The sequence below is a fragment of the Aythya ferina genome (assembly GCF_964211825.1).
Source record: "Aythya ferina genome assembly, chromosome: 21".
NCBI classification, from domain to species: Eukaryota; Metazoa; Chordata; class Aves; order Anseriformes; family Anatidae; genus Aythya; species Aythya ferina.
This window is the reverse complement of record NC_140319.1, coordinates 7,806,556-7,821,397: the sequence shown is the minus strand read 5'-3', so window position 1 is coordinate 7,821,397 and position 14,842 is coordinate 7,806,556. Positions and strand designations below refer to the sequence as shown.

Genomic DNA, 14,842 nt, shown 5'->3' with positions numbered 1-14,842 from the left:
TGTCTATACAACATCTGCAATGCTAACTGTGGCAAAGGAGAGACTGAACAGGGTGAGCACATTATTTGGACGGTGTAAAAGCCACTGAAGGATCAAATTGCTCAAGAGAAAAAGATCAGCCAACTGGTATTGAATCAAACTCACCAGTAAAAGAGGAAATGGTAGCAGAACAGCAACCATGAAGCTTTAAAGAGGCTTATTATTCCAGTCAAACAGCCAAAACAAAAATAAAGCTAAAGAATTTCAAAGTCCCAAACAACTATGTATCAAAAAAAAATCAGTATGAAACGGAGAAATTCCTTTCTTAATTGCTAGTTGAAAAAAAAAATCAGCAGCTCTTTCCTTCAGCTTGCATGTGTAGCTGGAAGTTGTTTAAGGACATAATTTCACACTTGGAAAGAAACTTCCCTATAGCATCTTGATGCCAATTAGGAACAAGAAGTACTCATCAATGTCAGTAGGCTTAGAAGCAGAGTAACTTTCCTTGAATTTGAAAGAAAGAAGCCCACGCTCACCTGTCTGTAGTACAGCTGTCTCTGTCCCCTGGAAAGCAAGGTGTTAGTCACTAGGTTGGATGTTTCATCTCTGCTGGATCTCATCTTTCATCTTACATTGCCTGGGACATTAGAACACTTTGCTTTGCATTTATACTGCCCCACTTCTTTACGCTGGTGCTGATTATTGCAAACCCATTAGAATATGACAGCAGCTCCTTCCATTCAGGAGTGGGACTTTTAACTGGTGTAGCTTCACAACTTAAAAACATGTTACAAATGTTACTTTTGAGCAAACTTTTTGGCCTACAAAAAAAAGACTAGCTAGTTGAGCAGTATGTGTTAAAGCTAATCAGGTAAGTAGCAAGGAAATATGTGGTTATTATTTCATAAACTGCAAGCTACTTGACTGCTTCCCTTCACTGATTGGAATCCATGTGTTAGGGAATTAATCATTCAGCTTAGCCAGACGAACACATTCTTCACAAGGCTTATGCACATCCACAATAATTTTAAAGAATACTGAATGTCATTTGCCTTTTTCTCATAGCTCCCTTGATCAGCTTTGTTTCACTATCCGAAATTTTCTACTTCTAGCCTTGCTGTGCCATATTCAGTGCCATGTTCCATTCCATATTTATCATGAGCTCCTTGTCCTTCCCTTATTCTTGCAGCCTTACAAACAAACGAGAAAAAACAGTCACTGGAAAATTCCCAAGCGGATAAATTAATGTATGCTACAGCCTGATGCCTCTCGCTTGAGTCTTGTTTTCAGTTTCTTAAGTTCAGGATTATTTTTATCAATTTTAAGGCCATAATCAGTGATTTTCCAGGCCTCTTCATAATGCTGCATTTCAAAATTGTATTGTGCAATCTTATGGAAAGTTCTGGCTAAAGTTCCACTGCCAGGACCATTCATGATGCTGCACAGTGCTGTAGATTCATCCAACTGCAGTGCTTCAATATACTGCTTAACTGCTGCTTCTTCCTCTGACACTGACAACAGCAGGAGTCCTTTTGAACAGTGGTCCTGAACTCGTGTTCTCAGACTGTTAGAGCCATGGTTCTGGATTACTTTCTCCATATCTTTTAAAGCTTTGTCATATTTTTTCAGGTGCATAAGGCAAGCAGCCCTCTGTCGGAGGTATCGTGGATTATCTCTGCTTGTCAAGATAGCCAGGGTAAAATAACCAAGAGCCTTCTCATAGCGATATTCTTTAATCAGCACATTTCCTTCTTGCACTGCTACCTGTTGACATAAAGTTAGTTAATATTTGTTATTAGAAGCCGGGGTGTATGTGTGTACATTTCTGCCACAGCTTGCTCTAACAGGTGACTATAGGGAAATTGTGTTTTCTGGTCAGTAAGGAGTTAGCCCCATGCATTGCTCCACAAATATCCACACCTGCTAATAATGAAATATGGTTTCTACTGAAAAGGTTCCCCAAGCTACAGGAAAACAAACAAACAAAACAAATAGCCAACTAGTGGTTTAGCTCATCAACAATCTCAAGTGCTTGTGAACTATCTGCTATTACCTGAAGGGAAAAACAACAACAAGAAAATAGAGAAGGCTGAGCGAGCCACATAATTTTTAGGCTTATAAAAGTCAATAAAGAAAACTCCATTAGAACTATTTGCCTCAAATGGATTTCTCATTATTTCCCTTTATTGGTAATAAACAAAGCTTTTAACATGCTGCAGCAGATTGAATATTTAAGTTATAAACAAGACTGCCACCAGCAGCTTAGGTCTTACAGAGCGCTGAGCCAAACAAGCCGAGCCCAAGTACAGGATAAATGTTGTCATCAGTCCCATTCCAGGGGATATCACATTGCCTTCGGGTGCTGGTGGCTACCCAAACTTTAGTTAGCCCAGCCACTGTCTCAGTAGCCGTGCTTGAGCACTCTCCAAAAGTCCATCTCAGGTCTTCTTCCAGTCTGCCCGTTTGCCTTGTCTTTGTATGTTAATGGCTTAGATTAGCACCGCTTGATGTTTAATGCAACAAAGGAAAACAGGTTCCCGGTGAAATGGAACAGTATTGCAGGTCAGCCTGAGAAACTCATCTCAGACCTGTGACATGAAATAATTTAGCCACTCCTAACAATTTAGGAAGAACTCTACCCCAATTTGCCACAAAATGACAAATATGAATACATAAGTGAGTTTCTATTAGAGAATCTCTCAGCTTCCACATGTAGAAATAGGTAGGACCTTTCCTCAAATAGTGTAAATCATTGGCTTTAATAATTCTGGCCATAAATTGGAAGGCAGCCTGTCCAAAACCATCAGATCTCTGACTACAATTTAAAAAGTAGCAAATTTAGTATGTCCTTTCAAGTGTTTTTACAGCAACTAGTCCGTGCAGGTGTTTTCTTAGTGGTGGGACTTTAACAGGGGCTCGAGGAGGAACTAACTGCATCTGCATGTTCTCTGACATGAGAACAGCTCTTTCCTAGAAATTCTGAAGTTCTAGATCACGTTGTTCATTGTGCAGTTCCTCAAAATGCCTTCTGCTGAGGGCTTAATTTAGACACAGGCTGTATCGTTTTTAAGGCTGTTTCTGTAGGAATCAGCTCTGGACAGCCTATGGCATGTCAACAGAGCCTGCAGCTCCGAGGATCGGGGCAAGGAGCTGGCAATCAGTCACACATCTAACCTCTGACATAGGAAACAGAAGGGTTGAAGCTGCACTAGCAGCAAGCAAACTCCCTTCCTCTGACCTTTTGGAGTTTAATAAGTCTTTCAGATTCCTATTCCCATGTGGCTCTCACAGTTGTTTACAGATTCCTTATCATGGGACCCCTTGGACTATAAATAATGCAAGAATTTTATTACTTTGTTTTCACGAAAAAAAAAAAAAAAAAGTAGTACATCAAGGAGCTCTCCTTCCTCCACCCTTTCCTATGCAGCTCATGTTGGATTATTTTTACCTTTTCAGACCAGACTCCAGGATAATGACGATACATTTCTATAATACCCTTAATCTCCAAGCGCTGCTCTGCTAGAGACACGCTGTGGGACACTGGGTAAATCCCTAAACTCTTCGGTGTTTCAGTCTCCTTATTTGTGAAATGGAGGTAACAGAAAGAACACGCTCCCCCTGCAGTGTAGTTAGGAGCCATGGCACAGTAAGGACACTTGTTTTTTCACACAAATTCTCTCTAAGCTCTTTGCTTTCACGAGATCTTCCTTTCACACAAACTGGAATAACCTTGTGGGCAAAAGAAAGTCCTACCAGAAAGATCCTTTGTGATGTTGTATAGATGAATTAGCCAATTCCTTCCCCACCCAAGCAAAGTACATATTTATCCCCTTAGTCACAAAATGTCTATCAAAAAAAAGCCACCACAACAACCACTACTGATTCTGGGCTAATCAGTAATAAAGACAATCATGCTCAGTAATCTTTGCAGATTAGAGAATATAGAAAGAGACCCCAGGTGCTTGAGTTCAAATGTTTACTTGATTTGCACAAAAAGCCTGAGAATAAAGATTTAAAAAATTACTCTTATTTTACTTGCAACAGGTATTCAGTTCCAATCTTTAAATCAGTCCAGCCAGCCCCACACCCCCAGTCTCTCGTGTGGTGGAGAAATCTTTCATGATAAATAAGCCACCAGTAAGGGGTTAAATGCCAGACCATTCCGCAGCTGATAAAAAAAAAAAAAAAAGTGCCTCTCCTCTTTTAAAGGTTTCACTAATCTGTACCACCAGTGAGTTCCTAACACATCAATTCAGTTTAAACTGTACATATTTTTTTATCTCGTTGTCAGCATAACAATCCCTCTGCATTTTCTCAGAAAGCAGCATGGATGGACTTAGCTGTGAGACTTCCACACAGGAAGAGTGATGTAGCAGCAAGGGAAATTCAGCTGTAAAACTTATCTTCATTTGTAGATGCCTCCTCAGGGCCTTCACAGACACATTCTTGAATGTACCTTTATCAACTTTATATAGTGAAAGATTGCAAATTGGCTCTGAGATCTCCAAACTCTTCCCCAGAAGACTGAACTTTCTACATTATTCTGAAGAAAGGGGCTCTTTTCTCTGTAATGGTGTCTATCTAGGGACTGGTAAATTAATACTTGTTTACTTATATCCTCCTGCTGTTTTGCTAAAATACATACAAAGTACTCTTCTCTAGATGCATTTAGTATATCAGCATGTTGTTTGTTTTATAACCTGGGAGAAAGCATAACAATATAGCTTCTCACCAGGGTACACGGAATCTACAAATTGAATAAAAGGAAGCAAACTGATTCTCAGAACACAGAGCTTCTGGGTAATCAGTATTGCAGATGCCTGAGTGAATGTTAAAACTGCTCACCATCAATCTGACCTTGTCCTTCCTTATTGTTGGAGATGCTTTCTCAGAGCTGGATGCAATTTGGGGGCAAAATGTGGAGAAAAAAAAAGGGAAAAATAAATACTCCATGGGACTAGAGCAACATGATACTTTTGTGTCAAACAGTTGTAGCTAAGAAAACCAATACCAAACCTCCCCAACCTCGAAGGCATTTTATAAAAATGTGAATATATTTACAATTCTGAAGTTACACAAGTAAAAAGGATTGAAGTGTTTTATGTGATTGAATCAGAACCTTCAGTTTCATCTCAGCAGGAAAATGAACAAAACATGAATTCCCTTTCCCCATTAGTCAGCTACGTGCACCATGTAACTCATACAGAGTACAATATTATCAACGATCCTGTTAAATCTCTAGCTCTCCCTCACAACCCCTGCATATTAGTGGTGGGATTAAACAGGCTGCGTGCTAGGGAGACCATCAAGAAATTCCCCCAAGTGGTAAGAAGCGGTAATGATGAATTATTAGAGACTGAAGCAAGGTCACTGCAATGAAAGAAGCTGAATCCAAATTCTCAAATCTACTCTGACTGGCTGGAGGGAAGGATGGAGAAAGAAGCCAGTTTGTATGTAATTCTTCTGATAAATGGTCTTCCCACATAGTTCTGTACACTTCCTGTAAAAAATACTTCTGTACTTCTGTTACTTCCCATTTCTTTCCCTGCTGAATCTACTGATGAGGCAACAAAAAAGGGTTGTACCTGAGAGAGATGCTGCTGTTGCTTAGCATCTACAAAGTTCAGGAGAAACCTCAGCTCCCTTTCATCTTTCCTCGCTAGGATGCTGAATGAGTGAGCTGCCACTGGCATGTTCCTCTTCTTCAGCTGCAATACAGCCAGTCTTGCATTAGCAAACTCATCAGCACGAGAGTGGTCAAATGCTTCCTGAAGGTGAATCAGGGCCTCTTCATACCTTCCTGTTGGTTAACATCAGTACAAGGCATGTAACCCATTCCACAGGGAGAAAGAGACATCAATAAACTTTACTAAAGCAGACTATCCACATTTCATATCTAAGGGTATTATAATTACTTTGTACCCTCTCCTGAAACTTTTGCAAGCTTCTCTCAAGAAGTGCTGTAAAATAAATACATGCTCCCATTGCCACTGAACATTTTTTTTGTGAATTCATTAATCATTCACTTATTCTGATGAGCTATGTAAAGAATTAGTGCTTACCATTTGCAGTCAAAACATCTGTATAGAAGATGTGATATTGAGCATCCTTGCAAATTTTGATTAGTGCTCCTGCAATCACGAGAAGGTCCCTGAGGGTCCTCCTTTCCTTTGAAAGGTCTTTAGTAGCAACAAGCTCAGCTAGCACGGTCCTGCCATGCTGAAGAAGCCACTGAGCGATCAGCTCCCGGGCTTCATGCTTTAAAGACAAGATTGCTGGGATCACTGCTCCTGCCTCTGCCTTCAATGCCGAGATCAAATCTTGTACTGCCTCCTATGTAGAAACAAGACCAAAAATGAAATGGTGACAATAGCTATTCGTTGTTTTATCTTTTTTAATTCTCTCAGTTGCCAGCTGTTCCACAGCCAAAGCAAGGGCATTCACTGAGCAAATTCTATAGGAAACTCTTGACTACAGTGAGTCCATGACATGGCCTATGGTATCTTACACTGATATTGCTTAATACTGCCAGAAAATTCACCAGTAAATCAATACAGTGATAATACCTTCTGCTGCTTCAGAGCAAGGTAAACGAATCCTCGTCCACTCAGAGCTTGAACGTTCCCAGGGTCCTCCTTTAGGACGGCATTAAAATCAAAAATAGCAGTTTTCTTCTGACCAAGGCGCCCATAACACTGAGCCCTGATGAGGAGGCAGTCTTCAGCAGAGCCACCTGGAAAAGACATGCAGCCGTGCTTACTTGAAAGGTCTCCAGTCTAATGGTCTAAAGTAAGGTGCAGTAAAATCCCACTGTGTGCAGACTACTAAGCCCCACCAAAGGGCTTCAATTAGGCTAAGTGAAAATGATGCAGTAGATATACATGTACAGGTTGTGGAGTGCTGACTGCAGGGCTGAAAAGTAAGCGTTTTATTTAGACCTGTGGCAAGGGCGGAATAAGCGGTAGAATTCTGCCAAAGAATGGATTTTCACTGGTGAAGTCTTGGATGTGTTTTCAGGAGTGCCTTACAAAGACAAGGCTGCTCTGATGTTCTGAGTCTTGTAGTGTACGTTTCTCACTTACAGATAGATGGCTGACAGTAGAAACCGGTGCACCTTTATAGGCTAATAAGCGACAGGCAAATCTGGAATAATAATAATAATAAATGTCTGGGCTGCTATATGGGCAAAAATCCTAGTCAGGGCATATATGTTGCCACTAAGATAATTTTTCAAAAAATAAAAATTCTGCATGCTATAAACAGAAGAATCAGTTCTGGAAAACACTAAAAAGATGCATGTATATAATATTTATATACACAGAAATTAAAAAAAAAAAAGTTCTAATAGGGTTTACAGAAAGTTGGGGCACTTTGCTGAGAGTAAATGTATGGCTGCAATCTGATTTATAACTGTAACTGTCCTACCGTGACAGAACTCTAACTTTCCAGACAGGAACAGGAACCACACTGTGCCAGGCACACTACAAACACAGGCCTTACTTCAAAGAGCCTTCAGTCTAATTAAACAAGCCAAAAGAACACTGCAATAAAAAAATGAGTGGAAAAGAGAATCAAAATCATAAAATCACACTGCTAAATTAGTTCAAAAGCTTCCTGGTTTCTAATAAAATCAATACACATGTCAATAAACTTTATCTCTTCTCAAACAGCCACAACTGCTTTTCTGATTGCCTCAAGGTCTCAGCAAGAGCGAGCCTCCTCAGAAACTGTGAAAGGAAGCAAACGGAGTGGCCTGCAATTATTAAACACTCAACATGCAGGCGATATTTTTCTGCCTTCTCTGGAATACCTAGACTCACACAGCTGATAGTACAGAGAAATTATACATTTTCCAGGTGTAATGAAACAGCTTCTGTCAATTTTTGAGGAAGTCTGGAAAGTTTTGCCATTTGTTATTCTTGAGGACCTCTAAAAACAGCACAGTAACGCTGCGATGGAACGCAGTAAAAGTAAGACGAGGCTATTTATTGTAAAAGGGCATGTCTTCACATCTCCACATCTATCCCACAATCACAACTGTCTCCACAGACAACATTAACGTGCCACAAAAGGAGGCAACCTACCAATAACACAGCCACTACATAAGGATCTGAGCTGGATTAGGATCCAATTCATTAGAACTAATCCTGGGAGATTTTGGTGTGTTGGAATAGGAGCAGCACAAATTAGAGAAGAGGGCTCTAAAAGGAAGGTACGTGAGGATGGAAGCACAAAGCCATTTGGCTGTTTTAATTAAGTAGAGTCAGAAGGTACACGCTGTTTTGGATAGAACAGGAATCCAGATGGGACTGTCTAATTTACTTCCACACTTCATTTGCACCGGAATTTGCATATAAGATTATTTTTCTCTGCTTTCAAATACGCGCTGCCCAAATAAAAAAACATAAAGCTATCCATGAAAAGTATGGTCCCTTCATCCACTGGATACAAAGTGTGCATCCCTCCCCCATCCATATGCCCCTTCCTTTCAAGGCATTTTTGATGAGGATCTTAATTTGCCCAGGACTGCAATCAATAAACGTGGCATCTCAATACTGGATGATAAATTATCAGTGCCACTGTAAATATTTTTTTTATCAGGCAAATGGAGCATCTTGCACAGCTGCCTGCAGAGATGAGCCAGCAGACAGGCCCCTAGCAATTCTTTTACAGTAATGAGGCTTTTTCTCCCTCCTGATATGCTCCAAAACTTCTGTACTAAAGGTTATTATCGCTCTGGAGCTCTATCAATTGGCTCCCATAAAGACAATGTCTATTTCTTAACAAGCATCTGTTCTAGCAGGTGGGGGGTTGATAAGCTGGAATGCACAGGCTGTGAAATGGAACCATCTCAAAGCAATTAACAGTTTTCTTTTCCATTTTCATAAACCAATGTCTCTTCTTCTCAATGCTGCTGTCATAACATTTGCTCAGAGTGAAAGGCAGATTACCATAAAAATATGGTTTTGCTTGGAACATGCCAGAAGCATTTCCATATCAGCCTAATCTCTCTCCTTAGGAAAAGCTGGGATAATGATGCGTGTAAGTGGGTGCATTCACTCATTTGCACTGGAACCACACATTCATTGGTGTGTTGGAACATGAAGGCAGGTTGTTTGCTGCAGTGACTTATCTACAGCATGCTCATTATGAGGAACAGGAGGTTCCACGTCAATTTCACTGGTAGGAGGATTTTCAGGGTACTAATTGATGTAACACACTAAGGCTAAACAGGACCCTGCTACCTCAAAACTGCTGATCTAAAATGGGCTGAAGCTGAACCTGTTGCAGCAGCTTTTCCACACTGCTTATCCGCTAGCACTTCCCCTAACAGTTACACAAAATAAATGGGATAAGGGCTTCCTCTTTCTTCTGAATCCAGGATTTCCTTCATTTAGATGACTTTGTGAAGTAGCCCCTCATTCACAGTCTTTTAAGGACTAAGTGCTCACAGGGACCAAATTTCCCTTTCATTTATCAGAAGTTTGGCTTTAACCTCTTTAAGAAACAATTGTGTTTTAGAAGAAACTCTCATCTCTTTCTACATCAAGTTTGACTTTCTGGGAAAACTATGTTTTTAGATCAAAAATCTCTGGTTTTTCTTGCAATTACCAGCTTTCAGCCTTGCTTCAGTCACCTGTGTGCAGCTACTTGATGAAAATCACGGAAGGGAAAGCAGTTCTGCAGGATTTCCTTGAGACATTTCCCTGTGTTCTGAGCACATATATGTTGCGGTGATAAAACTGCATCCCTGCATCAAGTACCAAAAAATCCCTCTGTTACTTTGCTTTTCCTGTACCATCAAAGAACAGCATTACACTGCTAATCCTAAAAGGGTGTTTTATTTTAATTTTTACCTTCTTACATGTAAGTCTACTGTTTCAGTCTTCTCATTGGGGAAATGATGGATGGGAATTGTTTGCATACCCACTGATGTGATTTCCCATAGAAGTACATCTCCTACCCATAGCTTTATAATCTTACCTGAAGCAATGATGGCAAAAGAAAGATAGGCAATGGCCTCTTTGATGTCAGCATCCCTCTGTTTGTTCTTCAAGATAGTCAGTGCTCTGAAACGGCAGTGAGTTTCCATCAGCTTCCGATCTTCATCTTTGAAAATGTCCATGATTGGCAGGAGGCAGGAGGTATCGCCAATTTTGATCACTTTCTTTAGCAGCTTAACAATGGGAGAGAAAAAGATAGACTGGCATGAAAAGATAAATGAAATTAAGAGCTGCTAAAGCTAGAATTACTTCTGTCTAGGGATACAAGTATGCTCTTTTCCAGTGCTTCTCCATGTTTTACTGGGGTGCTGGCTGTGGTCTAGCCATACACCATGAATCTCTTCTATTATGTGGAATTATTATCTCTTTTATAATGTGGAAATCATTGTAGTGGATATAGTAATGCTGCTTTGGTTACTTTGAAATCAGCTGTTCAGACTGCCAGTTAACTTGCTATAAATACAGCTGAACTACAGGATGATTGCTCCAAAAAGAGAAAGTTTCTATGGAACAGGACTTTGCTGAAACTTTTTGGTTGTAAAATTGAAACTAGTGAATTCAGTGAAGTGCCTCACCTTCCTTTTAGTACTGCTGAGAAATGTACAGATTCAAATCCACGAACTACTGTCCTGGGGAAGAATCTTGCCTGACATATGGTATCTTTGCCTCCATTCACTAGAGTGAAAATCACCAAGCAGTTTTTACTAAAATTAATACGGAAAAGAAACAAAAGGTGTTTCCTCTGGTAAAGCAAACGTGCTTACACAGGTAGTCAACATTTGAATCTAGGCCAGAGAAGCAAGAATGACAAGAACAGTTATCTTGATACACCAAACATACACATAGAACTTATTTAGCTCTCTATTTTGGATGCTAGAAAGCAAGTTGATCAAAAATGTTTTGTTGAAAAAATTTTGGTGACATATATTCCATCCAGAACTTGTAGCAGAAGCTGCAGATAAGAATCTAATTTCCAGGGCCTACCTGCTGACTCTAATAAAGTCATGACATTCATGAATAGCTTCCCAAAGACAGCATATTATACAAAACATTTATTTTTCCCAGGAAATGGTAACAACAAAACCTGGGAACTTTTTTGGCTAGCAAAATTTATCTGGGATTTTAAAAAATGCAATAGTTCCCTCTGATGGCAGAAGCTGGTAATTCAACTTTGTAATCCTTGGTAGGAGAATCAACACATTGGAATTTCACCCACAGTTTCAAGCACAAGAAAGAAAACTGCAGACTTTGAGCTGCTGGTTTTTTGTTTGTTTGTTTGTTTGTTTTTGTTTATCCCCATTCACCATACCATCACTGATCAGTCTCTCATTCTCCCTGCTAGCCAGGTGCTCCTTACCTGGTTGCCATCATACAAGAAACCCTTCTTCAATTGCAGAAGTGCGAGTCTAGCCAGGATGGGAGACCTTTGTGGATTTCTGGAGAGTGACAGTAAGAGTAGTTTGTGAGCTTCTTCTACCCAGCCCATCTGGTATAGAGCATCAGCACAAAGGATCTGTGATGCTTCATCAGAAAGATCCAGTTCCACCAAGAGAGAAGCCAGCTGATAAACCCCAAGGGCATCCCTGAAAGAAAGGAAAAAAAAAAAAAAAAGAAAGGAAAAGGAAAGGTTCAGGTAAAATGCTAACAATAACAGAGCCTCTTTGTCTCATCTGGAAGCTCAGACACAGTCTATTATCAAAACAGTTAATACATTTTACCACATCCAGCACCACATAAATCTCTTGCCACTTAATTCTATAATTATTACCCCCCTTTATAAAAATATGTTCTTAAGCAGCTGTGGGTCTAAAGAAAGGCTGAAAACATGTGATTCATACCTGTGGTTGCAGCTGATACTTCAATGGGAAAGGAAAACCTAACAGTGATACTGAAATCTATCTAGTGGCCCAGTATGTCCTTCAGTTCGGAGCTGAGACTGAAAGGAGCCAGCTAGCACTAACAAATCTGTTTTATTTTGGGTGTAACAACTCCTTTAGAGGAGAAATCTCTGTCATATTCCATCTAGTGTTTTGCTCACTCCTAGCTCAGGCCAACTGTTGCATCATGAATTAACTTTCACATAAAGATTGAGCTGATTTGGCTACGTGGATCCTGTCACTTTACAACATACCAGCCAAAAGGTATTTTGCTGGAATAGCCTCACCTATGAAGTTTTATTTTATTAGGAGCACTTTAAAAGGGTCTAAATCCTATTCTTGGTTATCTGACGCAAGAACCCTCCCTGCTACTCAGGCCACTCTGTTGGGAATCTGTTCAGCTGTGTTTGTTTTCCTGTCCCCAGGCTGAGCTGCCTCCAGGGTACCTCTTCTTCTGGAGCATCTTCTGTCCCTCTTCTTGGAGGACCTTTAGCAGCAGTCCTCTTTGGTTCCATGGCACATAGGACTTGATTGTGAAGATGGTTTCTTCCAGCTTTAACTGGCAAGCTGTGATATAATCCAGGGCTGTCAAGTAGTGGCTGCCACCAGAAATCCGGATAAGTCCACGCCCACATAAGGCTTTAATACAACTGCTGGGATGTGGGGAATCATGCTCGATGACTTTTTGAAAGTCCTGCAGAGCTTGCTGCTGGTTCTGAGTGTGGAGGCAGCAGAATCCTCGCAATGCTAGCAGAGTATTGTAGTAAGTTTTCTGCTCTGCTGCTAAGAGGTGGTCACAGATTTCCAGGGCAGTTCTGATGTGTCCGTGCAGGAGATGGCAGTCTGCCAGCCGAACACTGAGCTCACGTTTGGATCCTGGGGAGATGTGCAGGAGGAACTGGACTGTCTGGATCACGGAAGGGAGAAGTTCAGTACCATGATTGCTTCTGAGCTCAGGCCGAGCACGCACAGCCTCCCTGTATGCTGCAAACTTCACCTCCAGGACAGTTCTAGCCTGTTCTTCTATCTTCTCAGTATCAGGTGGTGAGAAAAGCTCTTCAAAGTGCTTCATTGCCTGGGCAGGGGTAGCTGCAAAGGCTTCTGCTAAATCCTGGATCATTTCCTGCATCCGTCCACCCAAGAAGAAATATGCAGCAGCCCGTTCCAAGAGCAGACCCAAAGCTTTCTCATCTCTGATATTATTACCTGCTGACAAACCCTTAAGGGCCTTGCTACAAACTGCCACGCACTCCTCAAATTTGCTTTTCTTAAACAGGTAATCTGCCTGCATCCTGCAAATGCAGATATCATCTGGTGCCACTGCAGACAGGAAGTCATAGCAGTTGCCCAGCCACTGGTCCAAGGATCTACAATCTGGGCTTTCTTTCTGACATGTTGAGAGAAAATTAGAGAAGGCCTGGATGATCTGTGGCAGGTGTTCTCTTTGCCTGGTACACACATAGGCCACTGCCTCAGTGCGATGCATCACAAATGCTTCAAGATAGTCCACAACTCCCTTCCTTATTTGTGCCCCTGACAGCACCCATGCCAACGCCCTCAGCAGCAGCAGTTCCATCGAGTGCTTCGGGTTAGCCTTGAGCAGAGTACTGCATTTACTCACCACCTCCTCTGAGCATCCTCGTCTAAGCAGGGCCTCCAATTTAAATAGTGAGGATACCACATTGTCAGGACTTATGGTGGAGAGAAAGGCGGCAGCTATTTCCACTTTGAGGGACACAGCGTCCAAGTTCTTGCTCTGGATCTTGGGAATCTGACTCTTGTCTTTGCACCACATCTCCAAGGTGGCTACCACTTTCTCCCAGAGCTCTTTGTCTAGGGAATTCACTTTCTGCACGGCCGTGGGGGCACTGCAGCTGAAGGCAGCCAAATAGAAAGCAGTGGCTTCTGGCAACTCCTGCTGGGCTAGATGGCGGTCCCCTTCTTCGCACAGCAGCGTGGCAAGCCTCTGAGGTGACATTTTGAGCAGCTGTAGCTTCACCAAGGAGCATCACATCAGCATTTACACCTAGAGCCTGTGAAACAGAGAATAGGCAGCATGAGGGGCTGTTGAGCATAACTTCGTTTTGCTTGGGGCAGTGGAGCTTTCCAATTGACAGTAGGAAAGTAGGAAAAGAATTTGAAGTAGAAAGCTTTCCAATTGACAGATACAAGCAAGACAAAATCCTGTGAAAATCCAGTGTTTTGTCATTGAGACCTTTACTGGGGAGCAAAGCCAAGAGCAGAATCAGGCCACAGAGGCTAATTAATTGTCCACACCTGCACATTAACCGCTTTTAATCAGAAAGCGCCGCACAAAACCTGCCAGTATGCGCAAGCCCCTTGGCTGCCCAGGCTGTGGGACCTACTGGGTTTTGTCTCCCTGGCCACGATGCCAGTTTGATAAAGTTTTAATCACTGATAGTTTGTTGGTCCTGGTGGCGGTCAGGGAGGGGGCAGCTTAACGCCCTGCTTTTGCCTTTGAGGGGCTGGAAAGGGAGAAGGGAACTAGCACTGAATTTGCCCCTTCCCCCTGTAAGCCAGGGGTGAGCGGGGAGGGCGAGGTTTAGGGCAGAGGACGGAGTGGCGGAGCCCCTTGCTCGCCCCAATGCACCCGCTGGGGTCTCGCCACCCCGCGGAGGAACCCCCGGGGGCGTCTCGCCCGGAGAGAGCTACCTGAGGGCACAAATACCTGGCAGCGGGCGTCTGACGGAGCTGCTGGCCTCTCGCTTCCCCCGATGTGAAGTAAAGTAAAGCGGCCGGGCCGGGCGCGCTGTTGCCTGGAGACTGCAAACATGGCCGGGGCCGGGCCTGAGGGCCCCGGGAGCGGAGCCCGGCCGGGGCTGCCCGCCGGCGGTGCGGGGAGGGACGGGGGGGGGGGGGTTCCGTCTTGGTTTGCGCTCGTTGTCGCCTCCTGGGAGGTGACACAGATCCTATCACTGTGTGACCCGCGAGGGGGTGGCCGGGGAAAGCAGCTGGTACCGG

General features: G+C 42.5%; 1 protein-coding gene and 1 long non-coding RNA gene across 8 annotated transcripts in view; one reads left to right on the top strand and one right to left on the bottom strand.

Annotated features, from left to right (window-relative positions):
* The window catches only part of MMEL1 (membrane metalloendopeptidase like 1), a 56,731-nt gene extending 42,058 nt beyond the window's left edge, over nucleotides 1-14,673 (bottom strand). For 5 of the 7 annotated variants that reach the window (XR_014685149.1, XR_014685150.1, XR_014685151.1 and 2 more), the window contains exons 1-8: nucleotides 14,550-14,673; nucleotides 12,307-13,893; nucleotides 11,341-11,566; nucleotides 9,964-10,156; nucleotides 6,546-6,712; nucleotides 6,042-6,312; nucleotides 5,565-5,779; nucleotides 516-1,743 (exon numbers count right to left, since the gene is read on the bottom strand). The gene's annotated coding sequence lies outside the window, so the exon portion shown is untranslated. Of the gene's footprint in view, nucleotides 1-515; nucleotides 1,744-5,564; nucleotides 5,780-6,041; nucleotides 6,313-6,545; nucleotides 6,713-9,963; nucleotides 10,157-11,340; nucleotides 11,567-12,306; nucleotides 13,894-14,533 lie in introns of those variants that run through there. The other 2 variants (XR_014685154.1, XM_084494688.1) reach the window with 2 other exon arrangements.
* LOC311422041 overlaps nucleotides 14,443-14,842 on the top strand; it is a 55,255-nt gene continuing 54,855 nt past the window's right edge. The window contains exon 1 of the long non-coding RNA XR_014685157.1: nucleotides 14,443-14,597. This is a non-coding gene — a long non-coding RNA (uncharacterized lncRNA). The remainder of the gene's footprint in view (nucleotides 14,598-14,842) is intronic.